This window comes from Carassius carassius, chromosome 8 (genome assembly GCF_963082965.1).
Source record: "Carassius carassius chromosome 8, fCarCar2.1, whole genome shotgun sequence".
Taxonomy (NCBI): domain Eukaryota; kingdom Metazoa; phylum Chordata; class Actinopteri; order Cypriniformes; family Cyprinidae; genus Carassius; species Carassius carassius.
In genome coordinates this window covers 4,438,329-4,453,877 of record NC_081762.1, presented here as the reverse complement: position 1 = coordinate 4,453,877, position 15,549 = coordinate 4,438,329, and the positions used below count along the sequence as shown (strand labels likewise).

The 15,549-nt window shown below is 35.5% G+C and overlaps 1 long non-coding RNA gene across 2 annotated transcripts; it reads right to left on the bottom strand.

Moving 5' to 3' along the window:
- Positions 1–8,264: 8,264 nt before the first annotated feature.
- On the bottom strand, positions 8,265–15,039 carry LOC132144626 (uncharacterized). 2 transcript variants are annotated; one of them, XR_009434365.1, is made up of 3 exons: positions 14,597–15,039; positions 14,337–14,459; positions 8,265–8,792 (listed from the first exon to the last, which is right to left on the bottom strand). It is a non-coding gene; the product is annotated as an uncharacterized LOC132144626 (long non-coding RNA). The 2 variants fall into 2 exon arrangements; XR_009434366.1 differs by having other exon boundaries at positions 14,337–14,732; positions 14,802–15,039.
- Positions 15,040–15,549: the final 510 nt, after the last annotated feature.

Sequence of the window (15,549 nt, the reverse complement as noted above, 5' to 3'; positions counted from 1 at the left end):
GTTATTAAGCTGCTTTCTTGATATAGTTTTACATAGGTTTTCATACTCAGTATTTTATGTTATTTATTGACCAGTTGTTAGCATGCCACCATTAAGAGAAGCTGGAAAGTTTGGTAAATAATTGTGGCAGGCAAATGGGGTGAATTTTTTTGATAAAATGGGAAAACACCCAACTCTACGCTCATTGCTCATAAGGTTGGAACGAATTTTTTCGACATGACCACCTAATGTTTCATAAATTCTGCTCACTCATGATTGATTAAATCCTCGCATTAGCAAGTTGTGTGAAGAATTAAAAAAAAGCCTCTTCATACACAAATAACTTAATAGTTTAAGAAAAATGGAATTAGACTCAACTTTAAAACTCATTTTTAGAATTTTCTGTTTGATTGATTGATTGATTAATTTTATTTCATCCTTCACTAATTACATTTTCATGTATTTATTTATTGCAATATGTAAATATTTATTGTATTTTTAAAAACATGTTCCATTTACGCGTATATGTGAAAGGTGTAATGACTTCATTTTGGGTTCACTTTCATCTGTCAAGTCTAAGAAAACCTCCTAGTGATTGATTGGTGATGTTACCCTTGTCCTAAAAATCTGTTGGCTAAACTGTTCAGCCTTGAGATGTGTATATTTTCATATGCTAACTATTTTTCAGTCCAAACATGTGGACTGTAGTTCTTCTGCTCCTTGAGGCTACTCTCATTGAGTCAGTGGGGTGCAGTTTTGTTTTGGAGACTATTTTTATTGTATAAACAATTTTAAAATATTTATAATAACTAAAAAATATATATTTTAAATAAAATATCCAAATAGTTTAAGATTTTTTTTTTTTTACTATTATGCGCCACAGCATAAATGGATGCCCACTGCTCTGGGTGTGTGTTCTTGGTTTGTGTGTGTTCACTGCTGTGTGGGCGCACTTTGGATGGGTTAAATGCAGAGCACGCATTCTAAGTATGGGTCACCATACTTGGCTGTATTTCACGTCACTTTGACTAATTGAGTTGACTCCTAATTTTTTATTTTTACCTTTCTGCCATTTTTATAAAAGTGTGCACCATCTTTTAGGTCAAATACTTGCATCTGGGCTGTTAACAAGCAAATGCAATCAGTGTCAACAAAATTGATCTTTGCAATGCAGAGAAAACAGAAGCAGCATCTGAAGTGTTATTCAGATGTTTTTACACACTGTTTAATGCAGCTCTGAGGGACATGGAATACTTTAACCTGCAGTTACACATGAATAAATAATGTTTTGATAAGTTAAACATAAAACATTGAAAACTGATAGAAATTATAAAACGAAAATGGAAAGGTAACTTAAATGTGAAATTAATACCGTCAGTAAGTGGCAGCGAGTCACTGTTAATAAGTGAGTCATTGCGATTGAACCGAATCATTTAAACGGTTGATTCATTCAGGAACGAAACACTTTCATGTTGCTCAGAGACGCAAAACAGTGGCTGTGTATTACAGTATATAAACTATTCTGCCTTATTAAGTGTTTGTAGTATATAAACAAATCATTATTATTTGTTATTGTCCAGCAGTTATAGATTTCTAAGCCAATTAAAAGCTAGAAATTAGAGAAAAATTTAAGTTGCACTACCAGTCAAAAGTTTTTGAACAGTAAGCTTGTTAATGTTTTTTTTAAAAAGTCTCTTCTGTTCACCAAGCCTGCATTTATTTGATCCAAGTACTGCAAATCTGTGAAATTTTTAAATATATATATATTGTTTGCATCATTACTCCAGTCACACGGCCCTTCCGAAATAATTCTTATATACTGATTTGCTGCTAAAAAAAAACAAAAAACCTTGTATTATGATAATGTTGAAAACAACAGAGTAGAATTTTTTCAGGTTTCTTTGATGAATAGAAAGTTCAGAAGAGCAGCATTTATCTGAAATAGAAATCTTTTGTAAAATGATGTCTTTATCATCACTTTTGATCAATTTAAAGAATCCTTGCTAAATAAAAGTATTAATTTCTATAATTTATAAAAAAATCACATAAATGCTGATCTGTGGATCCTTCTAATTATCAAAGAATGCTGAAAAAAATTTACTCATCTGTTTTAAATATTGATAATCAGCATATTAAGAATAATTTCTGATTAATGTGACACTAAAGACTGGAGGAATGATGCTGAAAATACACCTTTGATCACATGAATACATTACATTTAAAATATATTCAAATAGAAAACAGTTATTTTAAACAGTATAAATATTTCAAAATATTACTGTTTTTGCTGTACTTTGGATCAAATAAATGCTGGCTTGGTAAGCAGATGAGACTTCTTTCAAAACATTAAAAATATTACTGTTAAAAAACTGTTGACTAGTAGGCAATATAGATTACAGAAATGTTATATCGTAATGTTTTGTGTGTGTGTGTGTGTGTGTGTGTGTGTGTGTGTCATTTCTGTCCCCCTTCACATTTATTTTCTCCAAGAAAATAGTTCGCCCAAAAATGTAAAATTCTCTTACCATTTACTGAACCTCTGTCATCCCAGATGTTTATGACTTTCTTTCTTCACATGAACACAAGCAAAGATTTTGAGTCCATATAATGCAAGGGAACAGGAGCCCTTCAGAAACCACACAGAGTGAACATGACGGTCAAGATTAAAATATTGGTATTTGTATTTTTCTCGTTTCTATCGTTTCACTTAAGAAGACAGTGATTCATTAACAAGGGTTGCATGAGTTACTGTCATATTCTCTTCGTGTATACGTAGTTTTTGAAGTGTCATTTTTGAAAGTGCCATTCTGTTTGGAAGTTTTTTTCTCTCTGTCCTGCAGTTGCCACGTCCCAGTTTTCTTTGCCACTCAATTTCCATGCAGTTCACCACACCTTAAATTAATAAGCCTCAATCAGCCACAGACTTCATTAGGCAGCACCTGAATACACAGCCTCTTCCTTTTGTTCATGCCACATGGAGTTATCCTAGTGTGTTGCTGCTGGAAATGCCGTGTCTCCTGCCTTGTGTGTGTTATTGAATGCAAGTTCCATATGTTTCTACTGTTAGATTGAACAGTTTAACATTTCTTATATTGTTCATGTGGCTTACTGTGGTAATTGTAAGAATACGTTCATTTGAGTATTCATAGGCATGACCAGTTCATTAATTACGGGGCAGAGAAAATGTATGTGTTGACTTTGTTTGTAGGCTACCTATCTAATTTCCTGCAATCTAAGTTCTTGTACAAATGTTTATCCTTCAAATGAATTGTGGCTTTGTATTGTGGCATTATGTAGCTAATTGTATCCCATATCCTTTTTCCTCCTAGAAACCACACACACACACACACACACACACACTAGTGTATATACATGCCTAATGAAGAAAGAAGCTATGTACTTGAAGTGACTAGACTGGATTGTTCTTACCGACACCTCCACTGGTCTCAAGACAGCCACCTGCATATCCCTCTCAAAACTCATTTACACATAAGCTTTCATTATATAAAGAGAATTTTTTTTTCTAAAACTCTTAGTTTGTGTTCATCTGATAAATGAAAGTCATAGGATGGCATGAGGGTGGAAGTGATGGAGATTACCTTTAATCCCTTTCAGTTTATTTTTATTTTTTGGTGTTCCGCTGGGTTTTATTTTAGTTGTTGAACTAACTGATTTTTTCGTTCTCTCACTTTAATCATTCTTCTGTATTATCTGTCAGAAAAGTACTTCTACTTTTTTAATACTGGAGTACAATTTAATGTTGTACTTTTTTACTTTTACTCAAGTATGATTTTGACCAGATACTTGAACTTTTAATTGACTAAAGTTTTAGAATAGGCCTACTCCATCGTCATGTGACACATGTAGCATGTTATAATAATCTCAGATTATACAGTGAATTAACTAAAAACCACATACCTCAAACAAACATTCTAGCCCTTCGTGTAGTTAGTAGTCTCCACTAGATGGCGCTCGAAGTCAACAGTATATTCCAAACGAGCCATGTGAGGTTTTTTTCCATGATATCACGTGGTTTCTCGGAACAGAGTGCAGTTAAGGACCTGTTTTTATACAGTCTATGTTAAGGACATAGGGAGACACCATCTCTTATAAGGTGCATTCGACTTGAAGCATGGCTACAGACTATGGAATGCAGAAGCTGCCAATTTTAAAAATAAATAAATACATATACAAATAAATGTAAATAAGAATAAATACATAAATATATAAATGAATATACATAGAAAAGCAAAAAAACGAAATTAAATTTATACATTTATTTCCATATTTATGTACATTTATTTTTTTCCATATTTCTTCCTACATTTATTTCTTCCTACATTTATTTCTTCCTGTGTAGGGTAATGAGGAGGGCGTGGTTTACCTCAGACATAGCAATCGAGCTCAGAGTAAGCGAAGGCGAAGGGTTGAGGCCACAGTGGCGAAATACAATTAGTATAGCTCACGGTCTGTGACTGCGATGTATATAGTCAAAATCCTAAATCTTACTGTGTGACATGGATTGGCTACTCTTTATTCCGGAAATGGCCGTAGAACATCGTTTGGTCCGGATTTGTAAAATGTCCTGGGCTAACAAACATGAAACAGGGACTCTGCAGTGCTTAATTTGTAAATTGCGAGGTCCCGGAACATGGCGGGGTAACGGATGCTGGATGCATGTGATTACAGGAGGGAGAGGTGACGGAGCACTCGCGCAATCACATTGGTCAGCAGTTTAAGTGATTGACTGCATGCTTCAGTTGCTTTTAGGGTCTGTATGTTCATGAATAACATGGAAATGCACTGCAATTTTAAAACAACAATTTCCAGGCCTAAAAACGTTTTGAAAAAGTTGTGGAATTTTATTTTACAAATCTCTGTATAATAGAGTCCTAAATTTCGGTGGGGGACTGTGTAGCTATGCCGCATGGTTTTAATAATTCTCGCAGCTTTCAAGTTTATAATGAGGAAAATTCCTGCATTTATTCAACATAGCTTGTAGGTTTGAATAATAAAATTAATCCACGCAAAATGTAAGATTAAATAATTCATTCGAAACCAGTCTTCGAATCCATGAACTCTCTCGCGCGCTTCTCATCAGCGCATCTCGTCTGCACAGTGACCTGCAGCACGCTGCGACACAAGACTTCACTCGCATCTCGGGACAGCGGACAGAACAGTCACTTGACTAATCGGGTCATTGTTGCATTGTCACAAAAATGTATAATTTGCACACATTAAGTATTTTAAGCCATGGTACTCGCGCGCTCCGAAGGCTGTATTATGTGCCCTCACAGTCACATCCAAAGTTCACGCGTATAAAGCCGCCTCCCGAGTAGCCTATTATATGAGTTATTTTTCATAGTTTGTTGAGCTTCAAATACACAATCAAATACACACAATATGGTCTGTTGTGGGTGTTGACAAACAAAACAATTTCATGGCACACTCTACTTAAACACATGGGGAAAAAATAAAGAAAAGGGGAAAAAAATCAATAATTAAACAACACTGAGTCGTCAGTGTTGGTATTGTATCGGACACTTGCACTTAACATGAGGCTATATGAAAAACAAGCTCAAATGGAGTAAACAGGTTTTTGCTGGCGAATGAGGAGATCTGTGTTTTGTCTGTCAACAAAACGCAGGCACCTGAGGCAAGTGCATCACATTATACGCTTTCATCAACTCTTACAGGTTATATAAAGTTTATTGTTGCTGCCATGGTTTGACCAAACTCCCCGCCACAATCATTCCCTTTAAATAGACTCCATAATGGTTTGCCAGCTGATTATGATGATGATAACAATAGCCTAATAATAATAATAATAATAATAATAATAATAATACAAATTAATAAGTTATGTAGGCTACTAGCTATTTTTTAGTTATGTTTTTGGCAGTTTTTGGCCTACAGAAATTCTTACAAAATTTAACAATAAATAGCTTCGATATTTGATCACTATGGTTGGTTACAAATACTTTACTATTCTGAAAATAATAACGAGATACAAACCTGTAAATATTCAATCGACTTTTCTTAAATTCAAAACAAAATATTAATGCATTCATAATTTCCATTTCTGAATAGTTGCTATATGGTCACGCAGGTTTGCGCATTAAACTCGTGTCCCCGAAAAATAGTCTATCAACAATTATGTTGTTTCCCTGAACATGACCCCTCTCTGCCAACTTTTTGAACATTTGGTCATTTATTTATTATTATTATTATTATTATTATTATTATTATTTAAATAACGCATAGGCCTAAATAGAAATGATCAGAAACAAATCCAAAGCTGATCCGCTTCAACACGTCGAGTTGTTTTTGATTCGGTGCAGAGTCGGCGTCAGAGCAGATCTACTGGAGGGGCATTGGATCATCGACGGGGGGGCACTGTCGTTTGATAAATATTTTATTTTTTGACGTATTGGCAACATCATAGTAGCATGGGAATCCAGACCTAAATCTGAAAGATCATATAGAATGACAATGAACGATTTGGACTTGGTTTTTTATCTAAAAGAGGAACAGAAGACAGCGCTGAAATTTGCTGTTTTGCCGACCGGATACGGCAAGAGTCAGTTAGCTCCAATGATCTATATATAATGATGTTCTACCATAGAATGTTAGCTCCAATGATCTATCTATAATGACATTCTACCATAGAATGTTAGCTCCAATGATCTATCTATATAGAATGTCATTATACACAACAGATGACGATTGTTAGGCTAAACGTTCAGAATACGATTCCATATAAGGTTAGTAGTTCAGCACTTTGCGAATGGACAGTGACTCAAGTAGCACGTAGTAGCGTTCTACGACTTCAGTAGCCCGCACTACATTTTTGGGAAACACGCATGGAATTGCGGCTAACGTTCATAACCTTGCACGTAGAGAGCGCTTTTAAGAGCTAAGATAGGCTAGGCTACATCGTTATCGGAAAACCCGGCCTAGAACAGATAGCCTAAACAACAGAACAACCCTAATTTCCAACCCTAATTTGCAAACCAGATAAACTACAACTGCAGTGCTTGATTTGTATCAAGCTGCATTGCGTAGCTATAGGGAATTGTAGTTTTTAAAACATTCGTGTTTTTCTTAGAATTGGATATTGCAAATAGTGAGTTGAGAGTACAGTGAGGAGTTTAGGGGTATTGTAAACACATCTATCTAATCAGATTTTAAATGTATAATTAATTATATAATAAATATAATTGTGATCGACAGCACTTTGAATTGAAATGTAGTCTACCCACGGCAGACAACTGCAAACAAAAGTGTAACACACCAGTCCTCCCTCACATAAACTGACAATAAACTTTATTTATCTGAATCAAAGGAGAAACAATTGATATCTTTAACACAGATAAAATGATACCCTTCACATTTTCTCTTAAATGTTTATCATTAAAATAAAAGTGTAACAGTAATTGTGAAGAAAATACTTCACTGTGGAAGTAAGCAATGCTATAGAAACCATTTAAATTTAAAATAAATTGTAGTGTTCAGCTGTATACCAAAGTTACTACAAGTACCACTAACCATCTTTTCAATATAATTTTTGCCAAGCATCTCCTTGTGACAGCAAAACTTTGAAAAATGTAAAGTTATGTGAAGCATCTTATCATAACATGAAATCATACTCTGACCCACTGTTTTGAATATTATGGTGCGGTGCTTGCTAAAACCCAGCCCTACTGAACCAATGATGAAACAGGTATGTATATATATATATATGTATGTAGACTCAATTCAGTACAATATAACTTTATTGGTCCCCACATAAGTCCTGTATAAAGGAGACCACATTGATGGTGCCAACAAACAACAATAATAAATAAAAATTGGGATGAATGAAAATAACAAAAAGATCACAATTTTCTTCTTACGTGTGAAGTGTAGTCATTACAATAAATTTGCAGCATATGTATGTATTGTGTGTGTGTGTGTGTGTTTGTATGGATGGGTTGGGGGCTGTCAACACAGTAAAAACAACCCAAACAAGTAACAAGATACATCTTCAGGGTGTTTGCATGGTGTCTTGACACTGGCAGTGAAGGCACATGTTCTTTTTAAAGCCACATGCTGGGTGTGATCATGATTGGCACACTGTGCACTGAGACCATGAACGCCACTTCTTTCTTTCATTCTTCTTATCATCAAAATGGATGCGGCAGACACAGCACAAATTGCCTCCATCTACCAAAGGAAAAACACAAATATTTTGAAAGTCAAGCCAGTTAGTTTAAATCATACTCGGCTTTAGGAAAACTCTGGGTTTTTCGTTTCAGAAATGGATGTAAATCAAACCTGAGACAGAGGGGTAACTAAATTTTAATTTAAGAAATCTTATGACCACTTTGTACTTTGTTCTTCAGCTGCTTCCAGTTTGAGATGGTGGTATGAGTCTTTGACAATTTCTTCAATGTGAGAATATTTGATGTTGATAGCCTTGTAAACAAAAAATCAGCTGGAATATTTTTTTAACGTACTCATTTGAAATTATGATAAAAACTAGAGATAAACAATCCAGTTGTCTAACACAATGTTCTGCTCACACCACAATTGCTGTTGATCATCCTTCCATCTAATACTTTAAGAATACCACTAATGCTTAGCAAATGAATCCGGTTTCCAAACCTCTAACTTCAGCTTCTTAAGGTGCATTTTAATTCGGGCATCCCTCATATCAGAGTTTAGGTCCTGTGCCTGCCCATGTGCCCTCAGTGCTGCTGCCTCTTGAATGTATTTTTGCTTTGCATCTTCCCCCAATGTGGCGCACCTGCCCTTAATATTATTCATTGTGCCTGAGGAAAAAATAGATGCACAGAAAACTTAACGCATTAGAGTCAGCATCTCCTTTTTGTTTTATACATATTTTTTATTGAATTTTACAGCACATTTAACAAACAAATATAACAAAACATACATTTCAATTCAAACATACCTTATTCAGACCCCTCCCACTCCACTATAACCCTGGCAGTCTTTTAAATACATATGTACATATATACATTCGCACATACATACATAACAAAAAATATATATATATATTGTATACACTCCTAAATATATACTTCACACATCTATAGCCTCTTCAAGATCACCTCTTTTAACAAATTCCAATAATATCTCCCAAATATCATAAAATTCAGAAGACTTCCCCTTTATTACATATGTAAGCTTTTCAAGGGCCAAACTGGCTATTAAATTTTTTAGCCAAAGCCCAAGGGATGGATGGCCAACACTCTTCCAACAAAGGGCAATCGAACGCCTTGCCTGTAGCAAACACAGATCCACCAGTTTTCTTTCTTTGGTGGGCAGAGAGCAACTATCCTCATACATACCCAATACACATATTAAAGGGTTTAAAGGAATAGGAGAGGAGGTAAATTGAGATATATACTGAATTAATTACCTTATCTCCTCACATTCCCACACACAATGAAAAAATGTACCCTGAAACTTCTTACATTTAAAACATAAGTCAGGAATACTAGGGTTAAATTTATTTAGTCTCACAGGAGTGATATAAGTTCTCATTATCCAATTATATTGTAAGAGTCTCAATCTAGTGTTTATAGTTTGGGTTTGCGCTTTCAAACATATTGTACCCCACTCATCCAATGAAAGGTCTTAATTTAAATCTTGCATCCATGCTTGCCTTTTGTTTTCAGTACTTTCCTTATAATTCTGTGCCAGTATATTGTATAACTGAGTAATTCGCCCTTTACTGAAACAGTCATGTGTAGAAAGAGTTTCCAATTTGGATAATGAAGTGAGAGTCGTACAGAATTTTTTAACTTTGAAAAAATAAAACTTCTAAGCTGCAAGTATTTAAAAAAATGTTTGCGGGGTATATCGAACTTCGACACCAGATTGTCAAATGACATTAATATATTATCTTCATATAGATCCATCAATCTAACAATACCCTTATTTAACCATAATTTAAAACCAAAGTCATTTTTAGCTGGGCTGAAATATTCATTACCCCAAATTGGAGAAAAACATGACAACACTGGGTCTCTCCAAGAAATTTATGTCTTTTATTTAGAAATATAAAATATAGAAATTTTATATTTTTAACAAATGGATTGTCGGTTTTCTTTTTTAGTTCCTTAAGGGGTGCTGAATATATAAAGCTGTCAAGTGTCATGCCTTTTGTGGTCAACTCTTCAACCTGTATCCAAGGTATATTCGGATCTTTTGAGAACCAGAACATTGCAGCCCTCATTTGAGCAGCCCAATAATACCATAATAAGTTTGGTAATTGTAACCCTCCCCTGTCATAAGGCAGGTACAAAAGAGAAAGTCGAAGCCTAGACTTCCTATTACTCCAGATAAAATTAGAAAGAAGCTTATTCACTTTTTGGAAAAAAGCAGGAGGGGCAAGTGGTAACAACTGAAAGATATATAAAAATCTTGGCAATATGTTCATCTTAATCACATTTATTCTTCCGATTAAAGACAAGGGCAGTGTCATCCATCTAGTAGTTTCCTCAGACACCTTCAGCAATAAAGGTTCATAGTTAGCTGAACTAAGGGAACTTATTTTGGGGGTTATTTTAATTCCTAAATACTCAAAACCACTAACAGCATTAACAAAGGGGTGTACTACTTTAGGGTTTATTCTCTCTTGTTCATTTAGGAACATAATTGATGACTTATCCTTATTAACCTTAAAACCAGAAAACTCACCAAACAGGCCCATAAGCTTTAAAAGGGAAGGTATAGATTTTTCAAGCTTTGATAGAAATACAATAGTATCATCAGCATATAAGGCAATACGATGTTCTAAAGCCCCTGAATGAAAACCACAAATTATTGGATGTGCTCTAATTGCTATTGCTAGTGGTTCCATGGATAAAACAGAGTAGAGGTGAGAGTGGTGAACCTTGTCGGGATCCGCGACTTAATTTAAATGGTTGCGAGACATGGTTGTTAGTAAGTACCTCTGCAGTAGAATCAGCTAATATAATTTCCATCCATCTACGAAAATTTTCACCCAAACCAAATCGCGCAAGCACCTCCATCAAATATGGCCATTCAAGTCTGTCGAATGCCTTTTCGGCATCGAGCGACAAGATGGCCGTATCAGGGGTGTCATCCCCGGCATGTACCAGATTGAGCACCCTTCTAACATTGTGGAACCCTTGACGGTTCTTAACAAAGCCATTCTGGTCCGAATGTACCAACAACGGAAGGACCTTTTCAAGTCTCATTGCCAAAGCTTTAGCAATAATTTTTGTATCTGTATTTAAAAGTGATATTGGCCTATATGAGCCAGATTCTTCTGGCGACTTTCCGGGTTTCAAGATGAGAGTGATTAGAGCACTCCTCAGCGAAGTAGGGAGACATCCTTGCCTAAAAGCTTCTATATACATATCTAGTAAGGGACCTATTAGTTTATCTTTAAATTGTTTATAAATATCAATTGGGAGCCCATCTGGACCCGCCGCTTTACCGCCCTTCATTTTAAGAATAGCCATAGAAACCTCTTCTAACTCCAGCGCCCGATCTAGTTCAAGCTTGTCCTCTACAGAAATAGAGGGGATATCCAACCCATCCAAAAATTCATTTTGAGTAGAGATGCTTATAGGAAATTCAGCTTGGTATAGAGATTTATAAAATGATACAAATGTAGCATTAATCTCAGCTGGATCTGTGGTGATCTCTCCCCTCCCATTCCTAATTTGATTAATAGCTCTTTCTGAAGTTAATTTCTTAAGTTGCCAAGCCAATAGTTTACTGGGTTTCTCACCCTGATCATAAAAGGTTTGTTTTAGTCTTAATATACTATTTTCAGCTTTTCGTGTGGAAAGTTCCTCGTATTCAGCTTTTAAGGCTAATAATTTTTGCTTACTTTGTACGGATTTATCTATGTTTATTATTTTCTCTAAATCTCTTATTTCAATATCTAATTCAAGCAACTTTTGTTTATCTTTATTACATTTGGAACTAGTATAACTAATCATTTGGCCCCTAATAAATGCCTTAAAGGCTTCCCACCTAAGGGCTGCTGATGTTTGATCTGTGTTTATGGTAAAATACAGGTCTATTTTTTCACCAACAAATTTGATGAATTCAGAGTTCTGTAGCCATCTAGGCTGTAAGCGCCATCTAGGGGGACCTTTATTTGTTTGAGATTCTATATAAATTAATGAAATGGGAGAATGATCAGACAGAACCGCACTATCATATGTACAACTTTCAATATCAGGTAGTAAAGAAACTGAAATTAAGAAATAATCTATACGAGAGGAGGTTTTAGATAAAGAAGAGAAACATGAGTATTCCCTTTTTAAAGGATTCAATGTTCTCCAAGGGTCACACAAATTCAAATCTTTTATAGCTTGTCTGATTTTTTTTCTACCTTGAGAGTGAGAGCTATCTAATCCTGAAGAGCGGTCAAGTTCAGGGTCAAGTGTGCAATTAAAATCACCTGCTACTATAACCGTTCCAGATAGTGAGGCAATCAATAAGAAAATATTTTCAAAAAATGCAGGATTATCCTCATTTGGGGCATAAATATTAACCAAATTAAAAATTTTGTTCATATAAGTTCCTTGTATTATCAAATATCTACCAGCCCTGTCTTTAATTTCCTTATTTACTTGAAAGGGTATGGATTTATGGACCAACACCATAACTCCCCTAGAGTGAGAAGAAAAACAAGAAGCCCAAACCTGGCCTGGCCATCTTCTTTGTATCTTTAGGAGCTCATCTTTAGGCAGATGAGTCTCTTGAAGGAATACTATAGAGGATTCAAGCTGCTTAATCCTCGTCATTACTTGCTTAAGTTTAACTGTTTTAATCATACCCCTTACATTCCAAGAAGTAAATTTAAGCTTCTTTATCTGGAACATTTTTATTTCACCTTAAGAAAATTATTCAGCATAACAGTAGTCTATATAGGAAATAGTCACTCGATGTGTAAGTTAACAAAAAGATAATCCAGAATAAGGAGGTAGTATACAAAACATTAAAACAAATTAACAGCGAAACAGACTGCCCTGAACACTAGGTGTTCACTAGAACTTAGCTGTTATCCCGAACTGAACAGCCTGGCAACCCCCACTTCCTCTTTTATCACCGTGGGATATAGTTATGTACCCGCACCGTTCCAATGTAAACAAGGGAACGGTTAAACCAAACCAAGTGCTTATATAAAGAATATATAATCCTATAATAAATAAAGAATATAGAATAATAAAGATTTTAATCCTGGCGGCTCGCATCACTCTGACTTTATCTTGAAAATTCAAGAACTTCACTATCAGCACTCTTGGAAGAGATGATCGACCGGGTTGTGAACGACCCGGTAATCTGTGTGCTCTCTCGATGACCGGCGGAGTGGAGAAGGACTCTGGGCCCAACACCTCAGGTAGCCATCTCTCCAAGAGGGGGACCGCATCAGGATTTTCCACTTTTTCGGGAAGATTAACCAGTCTTAGGTTCGATAAGAAAACGGTTTTCAGAAAACCGAGAGCGGTTTTCAAGGTCATCTAGCTTTTGTGAGAAAGAAACGCCAGACGTTTAACTACCGCCTCCATCTTGCCTCTCTCCGTATTAACTGTATCTTCCACGTTGCTAATACGTTCTTCGGCCATATCCATGCGCCCCGAGAAGTCCCTTACATCCTTTTTAACATCATGAATAGCGTTAAGAACGCCATCAATTTTTGTAGCAAAGTCACTTCTCATCATGTCCAACTTTTGAATCACATCTAAATTCTGGCCAGTGTTGGTACAGATTTCTTCAGTTAGGGGAGCGCTGCAAGCGTTACCTGTTGAGCTAGCCACACTATTAGCATCCCACTCGTCATCTTGTTCCCTCAGTGGCGAAGAGTCCGATTTGTGCTTTATTTTCAATTTTTTTGACGGCATTTCGATTCTTAGCTCACCTTAGAGAGTTAGTGAGATGAATTAAACTTGTACAAACAAAAAGACGGATAATGTAAAGGATTTTTAGCGAATAACGCCAGGAGCTCACAAAAAGACGTGCACTCAGCTCGAAGTCATAACCACGCCCTCTAGCATCTCCTTTTTAAAGTAAATTCATACAACGACAATCAGCACTGGGGTTGTGAAAACCATTTATCTGTAACAACTCTGTAAAAACAAGATAACGAGTGAAGTAGATGACCTGATGATTCTTTTCAGTACACTCAGCATTCTTAAACTGATGAATGCAATTTGTGTGTGAAGTACTTGCCAAATACTATCATGAAAATCTGTTTCATGACACTCATAAACCTTATGTCAACAAGGCCACCATGTATGAAAAACAATTTAGTATAAAAAATAAAAAGTCAATAAAATAAACAGTCTTTAAATTTTGTTTCTCACCTTTGTTTTTGAATATGTCCCTACAAAAAAGATTGTAAGGCGACAGCTTTCTAATGTGAACTTTGGCTGGGGTTCAGACGAAGCATTAGTCATTTGTGATCTTTTGTAATTACCGATCCAGTTCTGAAAAACAAAAAATAGCGAAAGGGTATTACACCAATTAAACCGAATGTTAACAAAACACTTCATTTATAGAAGCAGTGCAGCAGAATTATATATTTATTTGACATGTTGTTTGTTAGTGTGGCACAAAAGTAAACCTTATTTCTACAACACTGGTGTCCAAACCAGTAGCTGATGCAGCTCTTGGTATTAATTCTGAACCAACTCGTGTCATTCCATCCTTAAAAAATGATTTCAGGGTTTCCTTTTGATTCCCATTAATGGGAGTTCTCACTTGTTGAATAACAACAAAGAAAGAAATAGATAGTCAGTAATAATAAAAAAAAGTGTTGCAGATCATACCATCGTTCTCAGACACTCTTGCCTAATGCTTCTAGATTAGCAACTGTAAGGCTTACCTCTCTGGGCCATCTTCAACCTAAAACATAAACAGAGAGAAACTTGCAAATGACAGATTTGTGAACAATAAATTCTAAACAGCCCAAAACCAAATTTTGGATAGTTCAACAAAGACATAGAGCATGGAAGTAATAAAACAAACTTGCCACAGAAGTCCTTGCAACCAGCTGGAAATGTATGCTGTAAAGGGAGACAAAGTTAGGTAAAGAGACATTAATGTAACACAGGCAGACAGACAGACATCTAAACAGACAGACAGGCAGACCTTTGGGTTTTATGTTTCAAGTTCAGTGTCGAGGGATATTTGGTGAGATAGATTTCCAAACAGCCGTAAAATACGTCTTGTGTTTAATATTTCTCTCAAGTCAATATGGGTTACATTAGGCCTATGATATGGCTTCAGTGAGGCGTTATCGTATGGGGTGAAAATTGTTGCTTTATTCCAAATAAATAGATTATGATCCACAAATAAATGTAACAAGATTCACAAAAATATATCAAATTCACAAATAAATGTACAGAGTTTCACAAAAAAATATAAAACTCACAAATAAATAAAATGAGATTTGCAAATAAAAATATATATATTTACAAATGTGTTTAATGTCACAAACACAACTCTACCTGGTATTTATTTGTGAACCGCTGTCTGTGCATTTGTAAATCACTGCACGCATTTGTGGATCGGTTC